The sequence below is a fragment of the Martes martes genome, assembly GCF_963455335.1.
Source record: "Martes martes genome assembly, chromosome: 4".
NCBI classification, from domain to species: domain Eukaryota; kingdom Metazoa; phylum Chordata; class Mammalia; order Carnivora; family Mustelidae; genus Martes; species Martes martes.
Window position 1 is genome coordinate 88,718,932 of NC_137891.1, and position 9,096 is coordinate 88,728,027.

Sequence of the window (9,096 nt, forward strand, 5' to 3'; positions counted from 1 at the left end):
TATGTATTTTATTTTACCTTATTTTATTTTTAATTTTTCAATTTTTATTATTTATTTATTTCTATCTCTTTAATTCTTTTTCTTTTTTTTTCCCTCTGAAAAAGAAGCATGTGGAAAGACTGTGTCAGACCTGTCCTCTCAGCAAACTCAAAAAGCAAACAAATAAAAAACAAAACTGAGCAGCCCTCCAACAGAGATCTCAAAAAATATTTTCTCTTCCCTTATGGGCAGCAGGGAGTCTAGATATCTGGACTGTCTGGAAGCCAGGCTTTGTTGTAAGAATGGGCAAGAATGATTGCAGAGTATCAACAATGGCCCATAAATCACATTCTAGGTGAGGGTAGACTGGAAACAGGCAGCACCTGGAGGGTAATGGCCTGTGTTTTAGAAAATTTTGAGCTTTGAGAAACTTGTTAAATATCTATATATCTAGAAGAAATATATATGTACCCATGCACAGTATCTTCCATGTCATTTCAATGGAGTCATATAATTGTGAAACCCACCTCTAGAGTCCTTTATAGTTCATGTGCCTTTAGTTAAAACACCTTTGTTCAATCCAAGAGAGTAGTCTGAGAACTAAATCCAGATCAAAATAAAATGGTCTGTAACTGAAGCTATGGGGTTTGGAAGGTTGGAGAAAATCCATGGAGCAATAGTACACAGAGAAGGAGCTTGTTTTGAAGCACTTTGAATATGATGGGTGGTGGTGCCATGGTGAGGGCACTGAGTCAGTTTAGGCAGGCAGGGATCATTAATTAAAACCTGAAATAAATGAGGCACAGCAAGTATGGGGAGGGAAGATAGGGATTAAGATAATGTTGAGTGTTAGGTACCTGTGAGTTATCCACATGGAAACGCCCAATAGGCAGCTAAAAAAAAAGATTTGTCTTCAGGAGACAGGTTAGACCTGTCTAGAAATGGATTTGAGAGCAATGGTATTGAAGGTGGCTGTTGAATCCATAGGCATACATGAAATCAACCAAAGAGAATACATGGAGTGAGAAGTCTAAGGTGGGGCTCTCATAATTCCCACAGTTCACAGGAAGTATGGTGGATGATGTGTCCAAGAAGGAGGTTTGCCTATATTCATCACCCTCTCTAGGTTAGCTGTGGGCATCACTTCATAGTAAAACAACATTAAGGTTGGCTTCATCATCCGTATGTCCTCTTAGAAAATCTTTATGTGATACTTGTGTATTATTCTTTATTTTTCTCTACCAACAGCATAGATAGATTTCACTTCATTAAAAATCAGTGATATGCATTTTCTCTCAGCTCACAATATTGAAAATGTAGAGGTAAAAGACTTTTTTACAGGTAAATACTTGGGTTTATTCACAGAAAGAAATGAAATCCTTCACTGAAGGTGGTCCCACAAAGAAAAATTGATGTATGACTTATGTATAACTAAATCGTAAAAGTGACTTCGAAATGTTTAAGAACTTTAAAAAATATGGTCCTTGAGGTTGTATACACTGCTTATTTTAGTTGTTTTAAAACATGATTTGAAGTCCATTCCTGAGGAACATATTGATGGGGCATTATATACACACACACATGTGCGCGCACACATGTAGGAGAATCAGAATTGCACTAAATTCTTTTTTTTTTTTTAATCTGACTACCTTAATATGTGAGCCCAGAGGATGGAGTTAGGAATGACAGCCGTTTTATATTCTTCATGCTTATGCTGTTTTGTATATAGTAACAATGCTGTATCAGCACCATCATCATCAAAACTCACTGTTAATAAGCACCCCAGATACACTACAGTTTATGTGATACTCTGGACACTTGCCTTTTGGAATTTACATAGTACTGCATATGAATAGGCAATCTCAGTCTCAACCCCTCTGCTTTATGAGAATGACCTTTCTCTCCATTTTTAAGTGAGGCTGTGTTTTGTCAGAAAAAGAGGTTAGAGGGTAAGCCTTAGACTGGCTCTATACACAAAAATGTCTAGCTTGAAAGAAATCTTGTTGAATTTAGTTTAAAAGAAGTATGTTTCTCTTTAAAGATTAAAATAAGTTCAGTATAACCCACCTAAACAAAAAATAAAACAAAACTCTGATAGGGTAACTAGGTGATGGGCATTAAGGAGGGCATCTGATGTGATGAGCACTGGGTGTTATATGCAAATGATGAATAACTGAATTCTACATCTGAAACTAATGGTTGAATTTAAATAAAATTTAAAAATTAAAAAATAAATACAACTTAATGATTTACTTTGGAAAGAAGCAACATTTTATACATAACTGAATTCAACCAGAATCTCTCAAACCAAATAATGAGAAGAGACACACAAGGTAATAATAGTTAGCACTTACAAAATGTTTTGCTGACTAACCTTAGGGGTTTATTTCCTTCAAGGAAACAAAATAAGTATAATATAAAGCAGGATAGTTGGTGTGATTGTGAAAACCTTAGAACACACAAGGAAAACATCTGTTCATATTTCCAGTGATGCTAAGAAATGATTAAAATTTAAATATAATTTTCATGTTGCCAAGTAAATTGCTTATCTACTTAGAACATAAACACACAGATACACACACACAATGATTAGTAAGAGTAGTCAAGATAATTCTTCTAAAAGAACATCCAGAACATTTGAGGTGTTTGTGGCAAAGTTAATTTATTGCTATAAGATATAAGCTATTTTTGCTTTGCCCAGATTTCTGTTTGTACCCTTCCCCATCATATGGGCATGTAAGACCAGATAAAATATTCAGAAGTCATTAAATAGGCAATACTTCTCAAAATTTAATGTGCATGTATATCATATGTATTTACATCAGGCAAATTGGATGGAAGTCCCTTTTATCTCAAACTATGATGAAAATGAAAAGATGACCCTGTTCTTACCTATTCCACTTTGGAAAACTTCCTACCAATTTTGTGATTATCTAGTCAAGGCCACCTCAAAGTGGGACATTGTGTTTTCTTGTCCTCTTGTACATACTATTAACACCATCACTATAACTCCCACTTAATGCTAGTTGAACATGTCCTATAAGCCAGGCACTTTTCATGATTGCTCCATGAATTCTCAAACAACTTGAAAGTTTAAGTACTATTATTAGCTCTGTTTGCAGTGAGAGAACAGAAGCTCCAATCTTCAAAAGATCATCCTGGTAGTCTGTTTTGACCTCTGAGCAATACTCTCCCCATACTACTCTATGAATGATGTGGAATTTGATCACAATTCCCTTTGCTTGCTTCATTTCAAGTATTTCTTGGTAATCCACTTGGCCAAATTGCCAAATTCATATTGAATTGCAATCCTCTCACCCTTGTGCTTAATTGGTCTGGTAACTATTCTTCCTTTATCTTATTTAGACTTGCAACTTTTTGTTTTAGTAACTGTATTTCTACTACATATGCAAGAATTTTAAAATACATAGAAAATAATGAGACCCTATCATGGGAGATATTCAAGCAGTCTAGATTGCTACATGCCTTGCAGAGAATTGATTCAGGTTTCAAGTGCAGATCATTTGAATTGTTTGTACAGTTCCTTTCAGACCTGGCATTTCATTGTTCTGCCAATGTTGTTACACACCTGAAAGCATGGCATTATTAAGACCTTGAAATGTTCATATTCAGAAGAACATATTCAGACCTAATATATCAATATATCCATAGTTTTCATCTACCTTGGGAAAATCCCTATTTAACATTCATGAACATACTTTGGAATGGTAACATTCCACATGACTGAAACATTCCTGGTCTAATGTTATGTGGAGACAAATACATTAGATAGATGGATAGGTAGATAGATAGGTCCCAATTTTTACTTAATAATTTACTGTTTACATTTTAGAAGACTTTTTATTTTAAAATATTTATAGATTGACAGGGAATTACAAAGAAATATACAAGGAGGTCTTACTAAGTTTTTAAAATTAAAAATTTTATGGGATTTTAAATTTCAAAAAAAGCGGGACACCTGGGTGACTCAGTCAGTTAAGCATCTGCCTTTAGCTCAGGTCGTGATCCCAAGTCCTGGGATTGAGTCCCACATTGTGCTCTTTGCTCAGCAGGGAGCTGCTTCTCCTCTTCCTGCCACTCCCCCTGCTTGTATGCTTTTGCTCTCTCTCTCTGACAAATAAAATCTTTAAAAAAATAAATTTCAAAGAAAGCATATATTTACTGAAAAATTTACCAGAGTCATAGGCATATCAAATGAAAGTGAAATATCTTCACCTTCATGTCACATTCTGCCTGGCACCACTATGAACAGTTTGGTGTGTGTCCTAGTTTTTTGTTTATATCATATAACATTGACCATACAAAAAAAATCAGTTTACAAACCACCCCAGCTTCCCTTCCATCTCTGCATAGCTTTGTCTATAATTCTTATGATTGTTAGTAACATATACAGGTTCCCCAAAAAAGGTTACTCTTTTATAGGAAGACACAAGTAACAGGAAAAATGAAAGAAAACCACCATTTATGGTAGGCAAAGTTCTAAGATGACCTTCCAAAATCCTACCCTCTGGTACACAGTTCTACCATAATCCCCTTTCATTGAGTATGGGCAGGACCAGTCAATATGACTCGCAAACTTCAGGGCTTTATGATAGTTAATAAATTGCATGTAAGACACCTCCCAAACATCAATGGATTTTAATATAGATATGAGAACCCCTGGCATAGTGAACAAAAAATTTCCAAATATGAGTTATGCAAATTTAATTATATTTTATTTAAACAAATATTTTATATGTCCTTAATGTCATACTATAGGGGACACATAGGAAATACTCTTTCTGCTTGAAAATTACAGCTTTCCATCTGGCTTCCCAAAATTAGAGTAGGAGTAATACTATTTATATATATATATATATATATATATATATATATATATACACATATATACATACACACACACATATAATACTTATATATTATTTATCATGAACAAATTTTCCCCTCATATTATCTTACCTAAGGAATTCAGGCACATCTTAGGCTTTCAAGCTGATAATCTCTCAGGTAATTTCAATTCTGGTTTTATTATTACTATTGTAGACATTGATAACATGAAAATGATATTTAATATATGTCATTACATAAATATCATAAAAATGGTAAAGAAAATATGCACTATATCTTATAACATGCCCTTTAGAAGTAGTTATATCCTGATACTGGGCAGTTTTTCTCAATTGTCATGGTAAAAAAACTACTTACCACTAAGTTTTGCTGAAAGCTTTGGATTTCTGATTTTGTGGCAGGGCTTCCTGCTTTCTACCCTAGTTTTTTCCCAGACTGGAAAGGATACTCCCTGGTAAAACAGGCTATCAATTCCATGCATCATGACAGAGATCTGCCATTCCTGGACCTGCCTTGAATTGCCTAATACAGGAGTCTTTCTTTGATCTCTCAAAGAATTCATTTTTCTAGAATGGACATTTATAAATGATTGTGGACTGGCCATTCGGGAGTAACCATGTAATCTCTCTCTAAGCAGCTGTTTTGAGATTCCTCAGAGTACAAACACAACTCAAGGGCAACAGCTTGAATAGAAATTGTTATAAATGAAAAACAATTAATTCTCTCATGTATTCATTAAAGTCCTGGCAATCATCTTTGCCCAGCATACAATGAAGAGATTAGCTCCTTTTCTCTTTTGGGGCATATGCAAGTGAATTTCAGTACCAGATTTTTTGTTAGGAATTGTGGGTATTGAATACTGGAAATCTACTAAGAGAATAAGGAGGTCTTACCACATACACATAAAAGTTGGTAACTACATGAGAAGATGATATGTTAATTAGCTTGCCTTGCCATTCGCTATGTATATGTATATCAACTTATCATCTTGTATACCTTAAATACACACAGTTTTTAAATGGTCTAAAAATCAATAAACATGATACTTTAATAAAATAACTAAAGGATTATATAAATAAAAGTGATCAAGTGGAAAGGAAGAAAGAAAGAAAGAAAGGAAAAAAGGGGGCACCTGGGTGACTCAATTGGTTAAGCACCTGGCCTCTTTTTTAAAGATTTTTTAAAAAATTTGTTTTTGAGAGAGAGAGTACTCAAGCAGGGAGAGGGAAAGAGGGGGATGGAGAGGGACAAGCAGACTCCCCACTGAGCATAGAGCCCAATGCCAGGCTTGATCGCAGAACCCTGAGACCTGAGCTGAAACCAAGAGTCAGTTTCCCAACCCACTGAGCCATCCAGGCACCCCAGGCATCTGACTCTTGATTTCAGCTCAAGTTATGATCCCAGGTCTTGGGATTGAGCCCCACATTGGGCTCCACACTCAGTGGGGAGTCTGCTTGAGGATTCTCTCCCTGTCCCACTGCCCTTTCCCCTTCTCTCTCTAAAATAAATAAATAAATCTTTTTTAAAAAAAGAAAGAAAGAAGAACTCTGCAGAATAAAAATGTTTATCTACTCACTGATATTACTACAGAATCCACTTTCTTTAGCCGGCTTACTCAGGGCATTCTTGACTTCCTTGTTTCACAGGCTGTAGATGATGGAGTTCAACAAAGGGGTCACAACACAGAAAAGCACAGAAACAAGGATATCCACATCTGAGTTGTAGCCTGCTTTGGGTTGTCATTGTTGAAGTCAGCTGTCCCAAATAAGGTCACCACCACAGTGAAGTAGATGCCCAGATAAAGACCTTGTTTCTGCCCTGAGGGACTCCTAAGGATGGCAGAGATGATGAGTAGGTAAGACATTGCAATAAACAGGCAAGGCTTCAGGCCAGTGGTGATGCTGATGACACGGAACACAGACTCATTGAGAAAGATGTCTGAGTAGGAGAGCTTCGGGAACAGTGGGATATCACAGAGAAAGTGCCTGATCTGGTTGAGCCCACACAAAGTGAACATGACTGCCAGCACTTAGTGTGTCACAGAATTCTCTAGGCCATGCAGGCAAGTTCCAGTCAACCAATACACACAGACCTTTGGAATCATGAGAAGCAGGCAGTTAAAGAGGTGGCCAATGGCTACATAGCATTCATAAGTTATAATAGCCAATAAGATTTCCTCAGCACAGGTCACAGGAACATCTGAGAAAGGCAGCCCTCATATGACATGATCTTCTTCTGGAATAAGTTCACCAGCATGACCAGAATGGTAGTGGACAAGTAGCAGAAGTTCAAGAAGCTCAAGTTGCTAATGATATATATAATAGAGTGTGGAGGACAGGACTGATTCTGATTACTGTTAATGTGAAAGCACTTCCAAGAAGAGTTATCAGATAAATGATCAAGAAGACCAAGAAGAATACCTTTGTAATTCAGGATGTTTGGGAAATCCTGGAAAGATAAATGCAGTGACCACAGTTCAATTTTCCATTGCTTTGAGCTCTTCTTAACTGAAATGAAAATTAGGAAAGAAAACAAAAAGACAATGAGATATAGTGACAAACACTGGAAGAGCTAACTAACTCTTACTCATCCTTTGGTGGATGAGATGTCATCTCTTCTAAATAGTGTAACATGACCCTCTGAGACTGGAATATATGCACTCCCCCTCACTGTTGTGCTCCTTTGCCTTGTGTTTACTTGTCATGCCTATCACTGTTAGTTATTAGCCTGTGAGGCTCTCCACTGGTCTCTAAGTTCTTTTATCTCTCTCTTTAATGTATATGTGCCCTGTAAAACTTTTGTTAAAAGGAAGAAAGGAAGGAACTTCAGTCTTCAGCACTAACACTGCAAAACAACGGCTGATGAGTTAAATTAGAACCCAGTACTTTCCCTCCCAACCTTCCTATTCCCTGGAAAGAAGTTGCAATAACAAATTCTAACTTAGTGTGTGATAGCCTCCATGACCATTGCTTCCTGGTGTTACTCACATGAATTTACTATATTATATGGCAGAAAGGGTTTGTAGGAGTAATTAAGATTATTAATTGCATGACTTTAAGATATGGAAATTATGCAGGTAGGACTAATCTAATCACACAAACCCTTAAAAGCAGAGCAGAAGACAAAGTCAGAAATTTGAATCACAAATAGGATTCCAGGTGTCAATTTGGCTTGAACATGAAGGGGGCAACATGTTAAGGAAAGGGTAACTTTGGTTATCAATTCACAAGAAGCTAAGTTTTGCCAACAACTTGAATAAACATGGAAGGGTAATCTTACCCAAAATCTCTAAATAAGAGCCCAGCTTGGCTGACGCCTTTCTTTTAGTCTGAATCATGTTCTTGCTGTGCCTGTACTTCTGTGAGATAGAAGACCCAGTTGAGCCATGCTGTGCCTGGACTTCTGACCCACAAAACTGTGAGGTAATAAATGAGTGTTCAAACCACTAAGTTTGTGGTAATTTTTATGGCATTAATAGAAAATGAATACACTGATCATCTCACTTGCTATGGAAAACTTATGATTATCAGGGGCTAATTATGACAGACCCCCAATCTAGAAGCCTCAGAAGTTATGCCATCCATTATACTCTAAAATCTGTGACCACCCCTCCCTCTGTCTGTTCTTTTCTTCTTCATTATGTCTGCGGCTAATACTACCTCTTAAAAAAACTGATAAAGGGAATATAAAGGAAAAAGTCAAATGCACACTGTTCAGTTTCCTAGTCAGTAGCTCCAGTAAAAGGCTGGAAGAAAGACAAATTTGGAACTGTTGAGTAAGATGATATTTCTAGATTATTTTAGAATTTTAATTAGTGTCTTGCCATTCTGCTTTACCGTGAACAGCGAATGTATGCTAGGCTGTGACATAACCATCGCAAATCCTAAGAAACATTAAAGTTCATTAACTTGCATCTGAAATAATTTTCTTAGTGGATTGTCTTTAAATGAGGCTTTGTGTCTTGGCATCACCATTTTTCATAGAAACTGTTAAGCTGTCTCCTTTCCTTAGTGTAAGCCTGTGGTCAGTAGTCAAATCTAGCATATCAACTTACTTTAATAAATAAAGTTTTATTGGCTTACAGCCACACCCACTCATTTATGTATCATCTATGGCTGCTTTTATGGTACAATGGCAGAACTGAGTAGTTGAGAAAGAGACAATATGGCCCACAAAACCTAAACTGATTTCAGACCCTTTACAAAAAAGTTTGCCAGCCTCTGGTGTAAGCCATTGGGTTTAGGAGTT